At 36.0% G+C, this 20,658-nt stretch overlaps 1 long non-coding RNA gene across 5 annotated transcripts in view; it reads right to left on the bottom strand.

Moving 5' to 3' along the window:
• Positions 1-6,585: 6,585 nt before the first annotated feature.
• Positions 6,586-20,658, bottom strand: part of LOC144576682 (uncharacterized) — a 332,988-nt gene continuing 318,915 nt past the window's right edge. For 4 of the 5 annotated variants that reach the window (XR_013519004.1, XR_013519003.1, XR_013519007.1 and 1 more), the window contains one exon: positions 7,809-15,610. This is a non-coding gene — a long non-coding RNA (uncharacterized LOC144576682). Of the gene's footprint in view, positions 7,691-7,808; positions 15,611-20,658 lie in introns of those variants that run through there. The other variant, XR_013519005.1, reaches the window with a different exon arrangement.

Raw genomic sequence — 20,658 nt, 5'->3', positions numbered from 1 at the left:
CTGGAAGAAGAATCAATATTGTTAACATGTCAATACTACCCAAAGCAATCTACAGACTCAATGCAATCCCTATCAAGATATCAATGGTCTTATTCACAGAAATAGAAAAAAATTCTAAAATTCATATGAAACCATTAATGACAAGGAATACCCAAAGATATCCAGAGGAAAAAAAAATGAAATTACATTACCTGACTTCAAATTATACTACAGAGCTATAGTAACCAAAACAGCATGCTACTGGCATCAATACAGAGACACAGAACAATGGAACAGAATAGACAACCCAGAAACAAATTTGCATATCTACAGTGAATTCATTCTCCACAAAGAAGCAAAAAACACAAATTGGGGGAAAAGACAGCCTCTTCAATAAATGATGCCAGGAAAACTAAATATCCAAATGAAGAAAAATAAAACTAGACTCTTATTTCTCACCATATACAAACATCAAATAAAAATGAATTAAATAAATCTGTTATCTCAAAACTACTAAAAGAAAACATTGGGAGAAATCTCCAGGACATTGTTCTGAATATTTATTTTTGAGACTCTGTTGCCCAAGTTGGAGTGCAGTGGTGCAATCTTGGCTCACTGCAACCTCCATCTTCAGCAATTCTCCTGCCCCAGCCTCCCAAGTGGCTGAAATTACAGGTATGCACCACCATGCCCAGCTAATTTTTGTATTATTTTTTTGAGACGGGGTTTCACTCTTGTTACCCAGGCTGGAGTGCAATGGTGCAATCTTGGCTCACCGGAATCTTTGCCTCCTGGGTTCAGGCAATTCTCCTGCCTCAGCCTCCTGAGTAGCTGGGATTATAGGTACGTGCCACCATGCCCAGCTAATTTTTTGTGTTTTTGGTAGAGACAGGGTTTCACCATGTTGACCAGGATGGTCTCTAATTTTTGTATTTTTAACAGAAGCAGAACCTTGCCATGTTGGCCAAGCTGGTCTAGAACTCTTGACTTTAACTGATATGCTGGCCTTGTCCTCCCAAAGTGCTGGGATTACAGGTGTGAGCCACCACATCTTGCTGGTGTGAGTATTCTTGCATAATACTACAAAACCACAGTCAACCAAAGCAAAAATGGACAAATCAAATCACATAAAGTTAAAAAGCTTCTGCACAGCAAAGAAAACAATCTACAAAGATAAGAGACCATGTATAGAATGGGGAAAAAAATTGTAAACTATACACCTGACAAGGGATTAATAGCCAGAATATATAAGGAGCTCAAACAACACTAGAGGAAAAAATCTAATCATGGATGAAAGATTTGAATAGACATTTTTCAAAAGAAGACATATAAATAGCCAACAGGCATATGAAAGGGTGCTCAATATCACTGATCAGCAGAGAAATGCAAGTTAAAACTGCAGTGATATGCCATCTCACCTTAGTTAATACGGCTTTTATCCAAAGGTCAGGCAATAACAAAGACTGGGGAGGATGTAGAGAAAAGGGAGTCCTCATACACTGTTGGTAGGAATGTAAATCAGTAAATCCACTATAAACAACAGTTTGGAAGTTCCTAAAAAAAGAAAAAAAAACAAAAAATAGAGCTACCATAGAATCCAACAATCTCACTGATGGGTATATATCAAAAAGACAGGAAATTAACATATCAAAGAGATATTTGCACTTCCATGTTTATTGTAGTACTGTTCACAATACCCAAAATTTGGAACAATCTTAGTGTGTATCAACTGATGTATATATAAAGAAAATGCAGTATCAATACACAATGGAGTGCTCTTCCGCATGAAAAAGAATAAAATCCTGTGATTGGTAAAAACATGGGTGGAACTGGAGGTTATTATGTTACACGAAATAAACCAGTCACAGAGAGACAAACATTATATGTTCTCACTTAGCTGTGACAGAGTAACATTAAAACTATTGAACTCATACAGATAGAAAGCAGAAAGATGGTTACTACAGGCTGGGAAGGGTAGCCCGGGGTGGGGTAGGAGGAAAGGGAGAATGGTTAATAGGTACCAAGAAATAGTTATAAGGAATAAATAAGACCTAGTATTTGCTAACACAACACAAATAGTATAATAAAAAATAATTTGGCTGGGCACAGTGGCCCATGCCTGTAATCCCAGCACTTTGAGAGGCCAAGGCAGGTGGATCACTTAAGGTCAGGAGTTTGAGACCAGCCTGGACAATGTGGCGAAAACCCGTCTCTACTAAAAACACAAAAACAAACAACAACAACAACAACAAAAACGAGCCAGGCTTGGTGGTGTGCACTTGTAATCCGAGCTACTCAGGAGGTTGAGGTTCAAGTGAATCACTTGAACCCAGGAGGTAGAGGTTGCAGTGAGTCGAGAAGATGTCTCTGTACCCCAGCCTAGGCAATAAGAGCAAAACTCTGTCTCAAAATAATCATTGTTCATTTCAAAATAACTATAAGAGTGTAACTGGATTGTTTGTAAAACAAAGGATAAATACCTGACAGGATGAGCACCCTATTTACCCTGATGTGATTTTTACCTATTGCATGACTGTATCAAACTATCTTATGTACCGCATAAACATATTCATCTACCAGGTACTCATACTGTATTAGTCAGGGTACTCAAGGGGGACAAGACTAATAGGATAGATGTATATATGTGAAACAGAGTTTATTAAGGAGTATTGACTCACAGGATCACAAAGTGAAGTCTCACAATAGGCTGTCTGCAAGCTGAGGAGCAAGGAAGCCAGTCCAAGTTTTGAGACCTCAAAGGTAGAAAGCCAATGGTACCCCTTTCAGTCTGTGGAGAAAGGCATGAGAGTTTCTGGCAAACCAGTGGTGTTAAATCCAAGAGTTCAAAACCTGAATAACTTAGAGTATAATGTTGGAGGGCAAGAAGCATCCAGCACAGGAGATAGATGGAGATTGGAAGACTCAGTCAGCCTAGTCCTTACACGGTCTTCTGCCTGTTTTATTCTAGCAGCAATGGTAGCTGATTAGATTGTACCCACCCAGAATGAAGGAGGGTCTGCCTCTCCCAGACCAGTGACTCAAATACTCATCTCCTTTGGCGACACCTTCACAAGCACACCCAGAAACAATATTTTGCATTCTTCAATCCAATCAAGTTGACATCAATATTACCATCACACACACACTAATTTTTTTTTAGAGAATTGGCTACTACTGGTTGCTAATATATGTATTAAAAAAACTACAGGACTATGTGAGATTTGTCAATAAGCACAGAGATGTAAGATAAAGGGAACTGGAATTGTGCATTTAAATGTATTAGCTTTGTGACTGGGCAAATTAATGGGCAAATTAATTTATTGCATATATGCTTTTCTACTGCCAAAGAGGAAACAGAACATGCTCTGCCATTGTGTGGCTTTATTATGGAGATCAAATGAGAAGATATGGGAAGAATTTTGGACAAAACGTGGTTCTCCACAAATTTAATCTGTTATAAAGACATTGGTATCAAGTAACAGAGGATGGATGTGTTTACAAGGGGATTCTAATATGGTTTCGTGATATGCTCATCTGATTCTTTTGCTTTAAGATTTTTAAAGTATTACATCTCAACTGGAGAAACATAAAATATATGACAAAATTGATCCAAATTAGGATAATGATACAATATTAAAACCCAAATATTTAATTCAACATATATATTTATGGCTTCTTTCCATCTGCTGTGTGTAAAACTGTATCTTCATCACAGAGAAACATCTGATTGAAAATATATAGTGATGTGACTTGAGCAATAACTTGCCAAATACTTTCAAATCATCATGGAGTTCACTCCAGCCTTCACATATGCATAGAATAAGCTTGTTGTCAAAAAGCTTATTCTTCTAACAAAAACACTGTGGTCATGGATAAGATGAAATTTAAAATCTGTGGTATTAATCCAAAGGTCAATGAGTATTTCTCATGGGGAAAATTTTGTCTAGAGTGACAATAGAAAAAAAAGACTTTTGTATAAAAGAGAGAATGAAAGAGGGAATCCTTCCCAAATCATTTTATGAGACCAACATCATCCTGATACCAAAATCCGGCAGAGACCCAACAAGAAAAGAAAACTTCAGGCCAATATCCATGATGAACATAGATGCAAAAATCTTCAATAAAATATTGGCAAGCCGATTGCAACAGCAAATCAAAAAACTTATACATCATGATCAAGTAGGATTCATCCCAGGGATGCAAGGCTGGTTCAACATATGCAAGTCTATAAACGTAATTCACCACATAAACAGAACCAAAACCAAAAACCACATGATTATCTCAATTGATGCAGAGAAGGCATTCGATAAAATTCAACAGCCCTTTATGCTAAAAACCCTCAATAAATTCGGTATCAATGGAATGTATCTCAAAGTAATAAAAGCTATTTATGACAAACCAACAGCCAATATCATACTGAATGGGCAAAAACTGGAAGCATTCCCTTTGAAATCCGGCACTAGACAAGGATGCCCTCTTTTACCACTCCTATTCAATATGGTACTGGAAGTTCTAGCCAGAGAAATCAGACAAAAGAAAAAAATTAAGGGTATTCAAATAGGAAAGGTGGCAGCCAAATTGTCTCTATTTGTAGACGACATGATAGTATACCTAGAAGACCATATCGCCTCAGCCCAAAAACTCCTGAAACTGATAAGCAACTTCAGCAAAGTCTCAGGATATAAAATCAATGTGCAAAAATCACAAGCCTTCCTCTACACCAATAACAGACTTAAAGAAAGCCAAATCAAGAACGAACTGCCATTCACAATTGCTACAAAAAGAATAAAATACCTAGGAATACAACTCACAAGGAAGGTAAGGGACCTCTTCAAGGAAAACTACAAACCACTGCTCAACGAAATAAGAGAGGACATAAACAGATGGAGAAACATTCCGTGTTCATGGTTATGAAGAATTAATATCATGAAAAAGGCTATACTGCCCAAAGTAATTTACAGAATCAATGCTATCCCCATCAAGCTACCATTGACTTTCTTCGCAGAACTGGAAAAAGCCACCATGAACTTCATATGGAACCAAAAGAGAGCCCACATAGCCAAGTCAATTCTAACTAAAAAGAACACAGCGGGGGGGCATCACACTACTGGATTTCAAACTATACTACAAGGCTACAGTAATCAAAACAGCATGGTACTGGTACCAAAACAGAGATATAGACCAACGGAACAAAACAGAGGCATCAGAGGCAACACAACAGATCTACAACCATACAATCTTTGATAAACCTGACAAAAACAAGCAATGGGGAAATGATTCCCTGTTTAATAAATGGTGTTGGGAAAACTGGCTAGCCATGTGCAGAAAGCAAAAACTGGACCCCTTCCTGACACCTTACACTAAAATTAACTCCAGATGGATTAAAGACTTAAACATAAGACCTGGCACCATAAAAACCCTAGAAGAAAATCTAGGTAAAACCATCCAGGACATAGGAGTAGGCAAGGACTTCATGAACAAAACACCACAAGCATTGGCAACAAAAGCCAAAATAGACAAATGGGACCTAATCACACCCCACAGCTTCTGCATGGCAAAAGAAACAGTCACTAGAGTGAATCAGCAACCAACAGAATGGGAAAAAATTTTTGCAGTTTGCCCATCTGACAAAGGGCTGATATCCAGAATTTACAAAGAACTCAAACAGATTTACAGGAAAAAAACAAACAAGCCCATTCAAAAATGGGCAAAGGATATGAACAGACACTTTACAAAAGAAGACATATATGAGGCCAACAATCATATGAAAAAATGCTCATCATCATATGAAAAAATGCTCATCATCACTGGTCATTAGAGAGATGCAAATCAAAACCACACTGAGATACCATCTCATGCCAGTTAGAATGGCGATCATTAAAAAATCTGGAGACAACAGATGCTGGAGAGGATGTGGAGAAAAAGGAACACTTTTACACTGTTGGTGGGAGTGTAAATTAGTTCAACCATTGTGGAAGACAGTGTGGCGATTCCTCAAGGCATTAGAAATAGAAATTCCATTTGACCCAACAATCCCATTACTGGGTATATATCCAAAGGACTATAAATCATTCTACTATAAGGACACATGCACACGAATGTTCATTGCAGCACTGTTTACAATAGCAAAGACCTGGAATCAACCCAAATGCCCACTGATGATAGACTGTATTGGGAAAATGTGGCACATATATACCATGGAATATTATGCAGCTATCAGAAATGATGAGTTCGTGTCATTTGTAGGTACATGGATGAATCTGGAGAACATCATTCTCAGCAAACTGACAAAAGAACAGAAAATGAAATACCGCATATTCTCACTCACAGGCGGGTGATGAAAAATGAGAACACATGGACACAGGGAGGGGAGTACTAAACACTAGGGTCTATTGGGGGGGAAAGGAGAGGGCCAGTGGGGTGGTGGAGCTAGGGAGGGACAGGGGAGAAATGCCAAATGTGGGTGAAGGGGAGAAAGGAAGCAAAACACACTACCATGTGTCTACCTATGCAACTGCCTTGCATGTTCTGCACATGTACCCCAAAACCTAAAATGCAATAAAAAAATTTAAAAATAAATAAAAATAAAAGAGAGAATGTTGTGGGCATATCCCATAGAGTGACCAGACCTATTAACAAAGTAATTGGTATATTTACACTGGCATGATACAAGAAAAGCTACAATAAAAGTGATTTCACATTTTCACATATAAAAATCTCACTATGGTATGTTATTTTATGGTATTGAATTTCAAAAGTTCTATTTGACTAATAAAATTTAAAATTAATAACCTTTTTAAATTAACTAATATTAAAGTTTATCAGAGCCATTGCAAAATTTTGGTTCCATGTAAGTTTAGTCACATAAGACTGATATTATAAAATTGAACATTATCTATAGAAATCTGTTCATGGCCTCCTGAGTTGCTGAAAAAGAATGTGCTGGAAAGCTTTCCTGTCTTCTTTCAGAGTTCCAGGTGAGTCTCAAACACTGAAAAGATCCTGGGCGTTAGAAAACTATATATTGCAGATGGAAGAAATTATATCATGTCCTATGAAACAAGTCTATGTTCAAAACTAATAGTATCATAATATTTGGACAATTCTACCTCTTTTCTCCACGTATATTTATATGCATTACTTCACAGCCTAAACTTATTTACTTTTTATGTCTTTATAAGCTTATTTATTCATGAGACTATTAATAAATAGTGAGAATATTTTTAGATGTTCTTATATTTCACATTGATCAGTATTTTCCTGCTTCACGGGAAGTACTTTGCCTTAATGTTACAACAGATACATGAGGTAGGTGACATAGAAATGTATTCAGCAAGATGTTACTCCACTCACTCTAAAATACAATTCATAAAGCAGGATCCAGGGATGTACTATTTGTACACTCTGACATTTATTTATTAGCTATGCTATTTTAGCTAACTTCCTAAGACTCTGCTACTTATCTGTGAGTGGTGACAATCTATGGAAATCACATAAGGTTAGAGTGAATATTAATTGAGAAAAATCCATGTAAATTACTTTACCATGATTCATGGCCAATAGAATGAAATCAACAAATTCAATGATGTTGATGAAGACAATGATGCTGCTGGTGCTGCTGAAGGTGGTGCTGACGGTGATGGCGAAGACGATGGTGAATATGATGCCATAGTTGTAACAGTTACACGTGTTTCCCAGTTGCTAAAGGCCACTGCTTAAACATGACAAAGATATTACAGACTTTCTTTAGGAATCAAATATTTTGGATTGAGCAGTCAAGACATAATAGCCTCAAAACAATTTGCAAGAAAACACCAGATGGAATAAAGTAGTATTGATAACATTGTTTCTATTTCAGTCATGATTTCTATGTCAAACAGGATTTTTGTCATTAACAATGAGCAAAATAAAGTGCTGTAAAAGTAAGTCATTGGAATTGTTCTCTGTGTTTACTAAGCATAAATCTCCAATTTGACAAATTTTTCTTAAAGTAATTTTATTCAGTGATATATCAACAAAGGGAATTTGATACTTAATGAATTCCATTAAAAGTATGCATATATAATTTATTTTTACCTTTCATATTTCAAATAAATTTTGACAATCTATGCTGACTGGATAAATTTTTTGTTTTATTCATTCACACAATCGAAATTTCTGTGAATGGAATTCATCATTCTATCAGCAAACAAGTTTAACATAATTTTATACTTAACCAGTTTATATAATTTTCTTGCAATCTGTAGATACAGCCATGGTTAAATGGTAAAACATTATGAGACAAGAGTTATTAACTTTTTGCATTCCCATTCATTTCTCATAAACCATAATATAATAGCAAACATATTATAAGTTCTCCTCACTTATAAGTATGGCTGGTTTAATGAACATTTCTTGAATTACCAAAGAAAGTGGGTGAAAGTATGTTCTTATTTCTTTCTGACTATAAAATTAATATGTTTTTATTTAGAAAAATTTAGATTCCAAAAATATACATGAAGAAAAAAGTGTTACCCTAATTTGCATTGTTGACATTAGATTGCATTTTATAGTTTTCTTTTTCATATATATTTTAGCCTTGTCTATGTGTGTCCGTGTGTGTTAACATATATAAATTAACATACAGGTCCCAGCTTGTCTTACATTTACCTTCTTGCTTATGAATTATCTTGTGTCCTTAACAGCTATTCATAAACACTTGGAAGGCAATATAAAATTCCAGTTTGAAGTAAAGAACATCATAAATGCAACACTTAAAATGATTTACATTTTTATAATTATTAATATTGAGTATTTTTTAATAACAGCCATTCTGACTGGTATTAGATCATATCTCATTGTGATTTTGATTTGCATTTCTCTAATGATCAGTGATAGTGAACATATTTTTCTTATGATTTTTGGCCACATTTATATTTTCTTTTTAAAAGTGTCTGTTCATGTCCTTTGGTCACTTTTTGTGGGTTTGTTTCTTGTAAATGTGTTTACGTTTCTATAGATGCTGGATATTAGACCTTTGTCAGATGCACGTTTTGCAAAACTGTTTGCCCTTTCTACAGTTTGCCTGTTTACTCTGTCTGTAGTTTCTTTGCTTTCTTTGCTGTGCAGAATCTCTTTAATTAGATCCCATTTGTCAATTTTGGCTTTTGTTGCAATTGCTTTTGGCATCTTTGTCAATAAAAAATGTTGTACACTGCTGGTGGGAGTGTAAATTAGTTCAACTACTTTGGAAGACAGTATGGAAATTCCTCAAAGACCTAAAGACAGAAATCCCATTATTGGGTATATACTCAGAGGAATATTAACTATTCTATTACAAAGACACATGCATGTGAATGTTCATTGCAGCACTATTCACAATGGCAATGCTGTGGAATCAACCTAAATGCCCATCAATGGTAGAATACATGAAGAAAATGTGGTATATAGACACCATGGAATACTATTCAGTCATAAAAAAGAATAGGATCATGTCCTTTGCAGGACATGGATGGAGCTGGAGGCCATTAACCTTAGTGAACTACCAGAAGAACAGAAAACCAAGTACTGCATGTTCTCACTTATAAATGGAAGTGAAATAATGAAAACATGGACACATAGAGGGGTACAACACACACTGGGACCTTTCAGAGGATGGAGGGTGGGAGAAGAGAGAGGTTCAGGAAAAACAACTAATGAGTACTAGGCTTAATACCTGGGTAATGAAGTAATCCATATTACTTTTATGGCAAACACATTATCATTTTTTTAAAAATGTACACCCAACAGAGAAAAAAAACATTGTCTTTTGTGCTCACTTTTGAGCACTAAACAAATATAGAAAATTGGGGGAAGGGATATTGACAGAGAGGGAGGGAGGGAGGGGGGAGAGAGAGAAACTGAGAGAGAGAGAGAGAGAGAAAGAGGGAATCAACTATCTATTAGAGCTGACATATGCCTGTTGTTCTTTATTTCCCAATTGTGCCTCACTTTGCCTTTCTTTTTTTTTTTCAGAAATATATTTCTATGTATTTTAGAATTAAATACTATTATGTACTATTCATACTTCAGAGTTTACTTTTTGTTATCACACCACATCTCTAGGAATGCTGGTTTTAAATTTCAGGTACACTGCTGTGCTAATTTTTTTAAGTAACCTATCAGCCAGGAATGCGACAGCTTTAATTTTCCATTAGCTTCAATTGAATCTATGTAAATATAGAACTCAGCATAGAAATATATAGATGCAAATATATTTTCTCAATGCCATCAATGTCAAATACCTTTCATTCTTTTAAACTAGAATCACCTGTGTTTTCAAGCATAAAAGTCAGATGGTAGAAGTCAAACACAGAATGTTCGCAACTTTGACAAACAAATTCACATGTGATATTTGGTGTTTCATCAATCACTTCATTTTCTTTCTTAGTCATGACAACGTTACACTTATGGAGCAGTGTTAGTGAACAAGGTGTACCATAAAAATTCATTTTTCTGATAAATGAAGCTTCACATTTTATGATACAGACCTTTTGATATTTTAAATGAAAATATTTATAAATGCATTATAGTTATGCATGTGTGTCTTTAATAAGCAGTGTTTTCTTCTCTCGGAAGCAGCAATTGACTATAAAAATGATGGGGAATTATAGCCAATTAGACCTGAATTTGGATCCCAGTTTTTCTGTTTACCAACTTCATAAGCTTAGTAAATTTTCCAGTCCCTTCAAGGTCTTTGTTTCTTCATTTGTTAAAAAGATGTCTTTTTAAATGTCCTGAATATGAAGTGAGATCTTAATGTAAGAGACCCAGTGTGGTGCTTGGGAAATGTTAGATAGTAAGTAAATATAATTTCCCCACATTTTTATCCACTCCCTTTGTCCTCTCATATTACAAATGTGTTGCCTTTCTAACATGCACAGTAAATTATATGTGGAATCAAGAATAAAAAAATGCAGTGCCCCTTTGCCAGAGCACATAGGCTAGTGGCAAAGGCAAAAATATAGTTTCAACTCTAGGGACTATATTTTGTTAAAATTCATACTTTTGGTGAGAGGTGTGATTTTTTGACTCAGAAATCTACCTGTATGGATTCAGAATATTACCAAAAGACTAACTCCAGCTCCCTGAGAGAAAGCCAGATTAAAGGAGGTTCACACTTGCCCTTTTCATTGCCTCAAATGCCTTTTTTAAAAAAGTCCATATTTTAATCTGCCTCTACAGGACTTTAAAAGGAAGCTTTTGATAACTATAGCATTACCTTTAATATGAAGTGTGAGACAGGAGAAAGAACTGGTTGGAAAACCTACTGAAATGCTGATTTCTGCTTTTGGTTGTTCTGACTGGCTGGATGGTGGAATGTCACCCTTCATGTAGCACCTCCAGCAGCAGATTCCCAGTGTTCTTCAGAGCATTCAGTCTGCTACTGCCCTCAGCACCAGCCCATGACCTTCACCCTATTCAACTTGAAAATAGATGAGGTGTGGGTGAGGGATGGAGTAAGAAATGAGGTGTACTCAGGGTCCCTGTTGTTCATAGCCTATCATACTAATACTTCTAAAACATTTATTTAGTTTATATGGTTGATGTAAGTGACAAAATTACAGCACCAAACTCTCTTTTATCCAAGTGTTTTTCCCTAATCTGCATAGGTGTTCTTTTTATTGATATAAATGACAATGCACAATGAATGAGTTTAAGCAAACTAAAAAAGAGACTTCTTTTGAAACATTTGTTTTATAAATTCATCATAAATAAAACTATTTAACATAAGAAATCCTGCTATTTTAATTTTGCATACTATCTATAAAAATACTAATAGTGTTTTCATGAGCCTATCTAAATAGGGAGCCTGAATCAGATAGTTTCCATATATTCTTTACCTCTGTTCATTCACAAACATTTCAGGAAAATAGTGACAAATCAGCCTATTTTCCAGATGGGAAAGACTAAACTTTGGAGAAATTAGCTTCTTGTTAAAGATCATAGAGCTTTCAAATTGTTGTGTTGAAATTCTTACCTGTTCTTTTTTGTCTGAATCTTTCTGTATTGTCTCAAGATAAGACGGAAAATAGAATATTACATTTTGTGAAACCATAGGTCAACATTTTAGAAATACATGTTTTAAGTAATGCCAGACATCTACAACCATCTGATCTTTGACAAATCTGACAAAAACAAGCAATGGGCAAAGTATTCCCTATTTAATAAATGGTGCTGGGAAAACTGGCTAGCCATATGCGGAAAGCTGAAACTGAATCCCTTCCTTACACCTTATATAAAAATTAACTCCACATGGATTAAAGATTTAAACATAAGACCTAATACCAAAAAAAACCAACAAAAAACCTATGCAATACCATTTAGGACACAGGCATAGGAAAGGACTTCATGAGTAAAACACCAAAAGCAATGGCAACAAAAGCCAAAATAGACAAATGTGATCTAATTAAACTTAAGAGCTTCTGCACAGCAAAAGAAACTATCATTAGAGTGAACTGGCAACCAACAGAATGGGAAAAAAATTTTGCCACCTAGTCATCTGACAAAGGGCTATTATCTAGAACCTACAAAGAACTTCAACAAATTTATAAGAAAAAAAACAACGCACCCCATCCAAAATTGGGCAAAGAATATGAATGACACGTCTCAAAAGAAGACATTTATGCAGCCAACAAACATATGAAAAAAAGCTCATTATCACTGGTCATTAGAGAAGTGCAAATCAAAACCACATTGAGATACCATCTCATGTCAGTCAGAATGGTGATCATTAAAATATCTGGAGACAACAGATACTTTAAAAGGAACACTTTTGCACTGTTGGTGAGAGAAAAAGGAACATTTTTACACTGTTGGTGGGAGTGTAAATTAGTTCAACCATTGTAGAAGGCAGTGTGGCGATTCCTCAAGGACGTAGAAATAGAAATTCCATTTAACCTACCACTACCATTAATGGGTATATACCCAAAAGATTATAAATTGTTCTATTATAAAGACACATGAACACATGTTCATTGCAGCACTGTTTACAATAGCAAAGTCTTTTAACCAACTCAAATGCCCATCAATGACAGACTGGATAAAGAAAATGTGATACATATACACTGTGGAGTACTATGCAGCCACAATAAATGTGAGTTCAAGTGCTTTGCAGGGACACAGATGAATCTGGAAACCATCATTCTCAGCAAACTGACACAAGAACAGAAAATCAAACACTGCATGCTCTCACTCATATGTGGTTGTTGAACAATGAGAACACATGGATGCAGGGAGGGGAACATCACACACTGGGGCCTGCTGGAGGATGAAGGGGCTAGAGGAAGGGTAGCAGGAGGTGGGCGGATTGGGGTGGTATAACATTAGGAAAAATACCTAATGTAGATGATGGATGGATGCAGCAAACCACCATGGCATTTGTATACCTATTAACAATCCTGCACAATCTGCACATGTACCCCAGAACTTAAAGTGTAATAATATTTTTAAAAATACGTGGCCTTAATTGAAAAAGAAATTTAGTCAAAACTATGTCAAAGTTTTATTTTGTAAGAGAATTTGGAGAGATCCTCCCAATGTGAAGAAATCAGATTTTTTCCTCCCACTTTTCAACCCGTCATTATAATGGCAAAAATCTATGAAGAATTGGGAATGACATTTGAAAGCCACTGGATAAAAAAAAGTCCTGTGACATGTGTGTGTCATTTACATTTTCTACAAGAATCATGTAGAGAGGTTTTGGCCATAATAAAGATAAAAAGTATAGAAAATTTAATAAGGGATTAATTTGTTTAAAATTCAGATGATGTTTCTCTATTCAGACAGTGAGAAAACAAATTTTATTTGTATGAATATTTTCATACAACATTGCTATTGAATTATGCATATGTTAGACCTATCTTGAATATTGTGGTTACTTCTAAACTTGAACTCTTAAAGATAACTTTGAGTTAAATATAGGGTGTCTAAAGAAGCTATATTATGGAAAATACTGCTTAGCTATGAAAAAGACACCTCATGAACACATAATGACCAGGACTATGTATGAGAATAGCTATTATGTGTTAAAACATCTTTTAACAGATGTTGCCATAGACTCTAGGGAATAGAATAGCATCCCTAAAGAAAAAAAAAAAAAAAAAAAAAAAAAGACAAGGCTGAGCTCCTTGTAAGCAATTCAGAAACATTTGAGTTGCCCAACCATGAGATCCTATGTCCTGAGGATATTAGCTCCTCGTATCTGCTTGAGTTTAAGCCAAGATGATATAATCCATTTTGCAAAATATTGAAGAAGAGATTGGATAAATGTTGAATAAGTAGTTACAGACAATATGCACTGCAAGTTTCCTTTCATTTGCAATAATCTATGAATTTTATGTAGCGATTTTTTGATAAATGATTTCGGAGTAGGCCATGAGAAAAAAAGAGTACTATTTGGACTGGATCACATGCTTACTGAACATCCAAATTATTTCCATGAATGATATGCTACAAACGTAATTAACATCAGGGTGGAAGAGTGACACTCCAGTCAGAGAAAGCCTTCAACCTTTGGTAATTTGTCTGTTCAGATACAACTTTTTCCCTTGAGATGTACTATTTTAATTAAGAGTTATATTTATCTAATATTTATTAACCAAATTAAATCAATATCACCACTCATTAAGCTCACTGCAGATGCACAATATCGCATTTGCATATGAATCCACTTTTCATTTCCTTCTCAAACATCAGCGTGCCACCTGCTAATCAAAATGTGATTCCTGAGTTCAATCTTCAAAATTACATCAGTACAATCATTCCTCCATTATTCCCCTTCTAGAGGTAAGAAACAGTGTCTGAATTTAAAGAAATTAAGGAAATAGAAACAAATGGAAGTGGTTTTAAGAAAGTGTACTTCTAGCATCAGCTTAGAGTAAAATAAAAAATAATCCGGACATGTAGAATTAACATAGGTATGAAAGATTTGTGAAGTGAGTTTGTATATAGTTGTTCAACAAATGCTGACTGTCCATGAAGCACATGATTATTGGGAGATATTTTCCTGTAGGAAGATAAAGTCTGGTGCAGTACAAAGGCAAACATCGAATTGAATCAACCATACATCCTAAAGGTTTTTAGCAGAGTATTAGGACATAGGGATGTTTAATTGAGACTGAGGGAAGCTGATAGGTAAAACAAAATATTAATGTGGTAAAAAATTGAAATATATTTGAACTTAAGAGGCTGTGAAAATTCAGGTTCTTGAGATGACATACTGTAAATATGCTCATTTACACAGTACCAAAGTGATATGGATTTCTGCCTTATGCAGCATTGCAGTTGATCTTCAGTGCTTTCTGTCAGTGAGGGTCAAAAAGGTTGTTTAAATAAAAGTATCATAATGACACAGATTTATAGAAGGATTTCTTGTTGTTTATTTAAGATGAAGAGAAATGATCTTTCTATCAATCTCTGAACTCCACTTGGTCTCCTTGTCTACAACAGACTCTACTGCAGTAAATCCATCATAGCAGGGTTTGTGAGTTGCTTGTACAAAGCATTGCTGATAACGGTGACTGCATTCACTTCACTGGCAGCTTGAGGGGGAGGCTCTGTGGATATCCAGTTGAAGTGTGGAGGGTGGTCAGAATGAAAATATGACATATATCTGCGGGAGAAGAGAGTGAGTGATCAGGAAGAATACAGGCTGTAAGACAGAGAAGTAATACACCTGGAAAGTAACCTGGCAGTGAATAGCACACTGCTAACTAGAACTCTGGGGGTAGCAAAAGAGCAGGCATTGGAATTTGAATTCAGGTTTTGTATGAGTGCCTCTGACGGCATTACATGAGTTGTGGCATGCTTTGCCACATATATTTCTGCATTCCAAGAACAACATGTAAAATGTTTTTGAAGTGCTAATCACAGACTCTGATTGATGTGTTGTTATTTTATTTTACCACTCATCTTGTTTTAAAGGCTAATTTAGTGGGACACATTGGACAGTCTCACACTTCCCACCTCCAAGAACAGAAATGATAGGATTAATAACACTGCCCAACAGCTGGTCCAACCCTTGTGAGTTAGAGATGCTCACAGAAATTACAGCATGTTGGAATTGGCTTCGGTGTTGAGAATACACTGTGTCTCACTGTTAAAATTCTCATGCTACCTGTATTTTTATTTACCAGGCTGGTTTCCCAGTTTTAATGAAGGATGTTTGTGAATAAACAAATAAATGGTTGTTTATAATAGCTGTCTAATTCAGAGGTAGAGACACAAAGATAACTGACTGCTAATAGGAGAATAGTACTATAGTGAAAATTCCTGTTACTTAACTCGTAAGATTTTGAAGTTTCTCTCTAAAGTTACAATTGTATTTCTAAACAGAGATAATAAAACCCAACATAAGAGACATACGCAGATCAAAGATAAGATTGAACCTAAGAGGTGGAGGGTATCTCTGTATGGTCTTTGACATGTTTTCACCTATCTTTGCATGATTAATAATCTAAATAAAAATTATTAATGTATGCACATATAAACTAAATTTGCTCAATATTTATTAACATCTTGTGTACACCACATAAAATATATCACACCTTCTATCTTTGAAAATGGTATAATCTCATTGATTTACTTATTCTGCAAGTACTTATTTAATTTCATTATGACTCAGGCATGGATGGTATTGCTTAAATTAAATGACCTGCTACCTTCCAAAAGCAGCTTGCAGTGTGAGAGATTAAATTTACATAGATAAAACATGAAAACATTAGTACAATACTAAGGTGTGTGTTATAATAAGAGAAGAATCCAGGAATCTGTATTCAGTTGTGTAAGTAAGGCTTCCTCTCCTGCAGAGCTTTACAGGGTATATTCGTACTTTGGAAGGATTGGGAGCATCACCATCTATTTCTAGCCTGAACAGTGACATTAATCTGGCTCTTATTGTGGTGGTCTTCACATGCCCATATCTGAATTGGAAAGCTACAAGAATCCAGATAAGTAAAAGTCCATTATGCACAAGTCTTGTTCTGTAGGGCATAATATTTTTGATGAGTAGTAGAGGATGTAAAAAATCTGGATAGGCAGAAAGAAGACTATTTTGCTGAAGAAAGAAATAAAATATAAGCAAACCCTAGAAGTGGGAGTGACAGAAAGCAGTAGAAAAAGGGAGAGGAGAGCAGCTTGCAGCAGTAGATGTTTGCTACTAGAAGACGGAGCTGGAGAGGGGCACTAGCTCTGGGAGAGGGACGACCCTAAATAGCAAGCAGAGAGTACAAAGTTGTCTCCAGAAGGAGTATCCAAGTAGGTTTCTTTGAATGCTAAATCTTTCATCATAAATGTTACCAGTGAAGAACTTTAACGCAGACAAAGGAACAATGTGAACTATAAGACATGTGGGCCCAATACCATTTTGCAATCTGAGGGAAAGTGGCAGAGAAAGAGAGAGATTGAGACCGAGATACTTTTACGTTTGTTGTTGGCAGCAAGCAACTGATATCCTAGTGGAAGTTAACAGTTGATTGATTCCAGGGATCACCCTAGTCTGTGTTCTATTAGGCTGGAATTAGATCTATTTAATAAATATTTAACTGTGCAATATCTTCATGATTATAGTCCAGAGCCATTTTCAACAATAATAGCTTGTTCTTCATGCAAAAGCTTATTAGGGGGACTTGGAGATAAGCTGAGCATTTCTGTCAAGGGTTGGGGATACACGTTTAATATCCTCCATAATTTTCCAAGAGGGAAAAATACAAGCATTGCAATATGATGATCAATACAACATGGTGGTACATGGAGCCAACCTGTATGTTATAAATTAGAATCCTAATATTGCTTTGCATGTTTGGGTATAGGTGCATTTATATTGAGGCAGGAAACTGACATCTCAGCAATCTGTTCTCACCTCAAACATCTAATCCTTTCCTTCCTCTAACAGATGTCTTTGGCTGCACGGGGAATAGAATAGAGTATGAGGGCGCAAGGATGTGGGACAACCTAGTCTTTGCTTTGCAAAAACACCAAGTAAATTTTGATCTTGTTCATTTCTACCTCAACTAAAATAATTAACTGAGGGGCAGCAAGGACTTAGCAAGATAAATGAAGAACTGCCCAAAGTTGAATATTAACCAGATCACTTTCTTCTGTATATTGTTATATCGCTGGATAATATACTGTTATTTTGTAAAAGTTGATAAAATAAAAAAATTAAAATGAGCACTTATATAACTATCAATTTATTTATATATAATAATCAATAAAGTTAAGCACTCTTCTCTTTACCCTTGCCAAGTAATGTAGGAATCCAATATAATTTTCACATCAGTTATGACCATAGAATGATCTCTCCCTCCCCAAAAAAAGAGTGCATGCAAATTCCAAAAACGTGTGTTCTTTCTCTGAATGAGATAATTTGGCATGGTCGCTGAGATGACAGATAAGCTTAACTGTGAATTTATAATTAACTCTTAATCTGTTTGAACCCCTAATCTCACCATTTCTAAAGCTTGGGTAGAATTTACCTGACAAGGAGGTGGTAAAGTTCAAATGAGATCATAAACAGGGAGGCTTGTACAGAGAGGGGCTTCATTGAATTTGAGTCCCTCCACAGAGAGTGCTGCATGGTGACTTAAGTGTCAAAAGTGTCAAATGACACAGTGTTTTAATAATGACCTTAACCTATCATCACCAAGTGCTGGAGCCAAGATTACAATTCTCATTCATACTGACTTTCCTTTTGGTGCTTGCAATGGTCAGTTATACAGTCATTCCTGGTTTGTTTAGAGCCATAAATCATCTCATGCAAGAAAACAGCTGTGCTTTGCCAAAATGGTAATCACCATTGAACTTTACCAAATTGTGACAAAGTACACACTGAAGGCTTTTTACAAGCTAGCTTTCAGCCTGAACTGAGCAAAGCATGCTGTATTTACTCTGTCAGTAATCTTGACAAGAGTCGATGGTGCCAAATTGTAACATATAAGGGCAAAATTTCAGTCATTGTGACAAGCAGTAGTGAAATACTTGCTAAGCAGCAGGAAGTTCCTGGTAGTTCAGAAATAATGCCTGCACACGGTGCAGAGAAAGCAGACTTGCTCTCAGTCTCACATGGATATACTTCATTTGAGGAAGACATGCAATGATACATCTAGAACAAATCAGATTTGCAACGAAGCAATGCCCCATAAATACATTTACGTGACTCTTATTATTTAAACCAGAGGATCTCTTCAGAAATGTTGGACAGGTTTCTTATTTTCTATAAATACTTCACTGGTGCATCCTTTCCAAACATCTCTTCCCTGCCAAACTTCACAATACTTCTAATAAATTTCATTTAGTAATGAGAAAGCAGTTTGGAACTTGGGAAATTGGTCTAAAGGTGGTGAATAGTTTTAAGGAGATTTCTCTCCTACTATGTGCAGAACAAGGGGATTTTCTCCAGGGACTGGTCTTAAGCTCCTCAAATTACCCATGCCTCCTGATTCCAGATTCTCCGATCCTCCATTTCAGTAACAGTGTCCAGGTCAAAGTTTAACTTTTTTTCTTGGGGTCTTCATAATCCGTGTTTTATTACAGATTTTCCTCTCCTCTGATGATCTAGGGATGTCAATTTAATTAACAGAGTGAAGTAACTGTCCCTGGACTAGTAAGGATAATCTAGGAGACATTATTATTATACTCATTAAGCTTTGACTTGTCAAGTTTGACTCATAAAAACAATCTTACTTTCCAGTTTTTAATCCCAGTTTTGAAACTGCCTTGCATAGCAAATACAACATTTGAAATACTATTTTAATTTGGAATGATATCAGGATCTGTTAGAGATTGTGAGGAATCTGAATCTCCACCTTGCAACAACAGTTCAGTCCTCCCAACTCATGCTGGCAAGAGATGGTGGGCCTTTCTGTGCTTCCTGCTTAGCAGTGGTCAAATGGAAGAGGGCATGCTCATAAGAGAAGCTGTTTATTTAGACAGCTGATGTCCAATCTGAATCCAGACATTTCCATGTGCCCAGTCCCAGCTAAGCTAATAAGGAAGACAGAAGTAGACCAGGGCTGAAACTCAATCTGCTCATAAAGAAAGGAATCCTCTCAAAATAACCTTTGAACACATGTCCCAGGGGCTAGAAGAAAGGAGTGGGACAGAAGAAGAAGAAAGAAGAAAAAGAAAAGAAGAGGAAGAAGAGGAGGTAGTGGAGGTGGTAGAGGTAATATACATTAATTGGAAATGGTGATAAAAGTATTTTACATTTGAGGCCTTCAAGTGAGTAAAATGAAGACTTTTGCATCACATTTCCAAAAAAATATGTCCCTAATGGGTACTTTGAAATAATAAATACTTGGTTTTTCCTACTCCCTTTTGGGAAACCTGGGGGGATCAGCTGTCTCATTCAAGAAAGAGAGAGACATTCTTCTTCCCTGACACTGCGCCAATACTTCTACACTCAAAAAAAAAAAAAAAAAAAAAAAAAAGAATCCAAAATCTTGGTTCTCTTTCTAGGGCTACTACTGAAGAGTGTCCACAATGCTGTTTGCAATGTGGCATTTATTTCTACTATAGGCCACACAGCGCAGGAGACACCTGTGCTATTCCCCAGCTTCTGCTGGAGTTGAGCAATGGTGCAACATGGAAAACCCATGGAGCTCTGCCATGGAGGCTTTACTTTTAGCTTAGACTCCATACAAAACTGACCTCTTCAATCTG

Source organism: Callithrix jacchus, chromosome 6 (assembly GCF_049354715.1).
Source record: "Callithrix jacchus isolate 240 chromosome 6, calJac240_pri, whole genome shotgun sequence".
Classification (NCBI taxonomy): Eukaryota; Metazoa; Chordata; class Mammalia; order Primates; family Cebidae; genus Callithrix; species Callithrix jacchus.
This window is presented reverse-complemented; position numbering and strand designations above follow the sequence as displayed.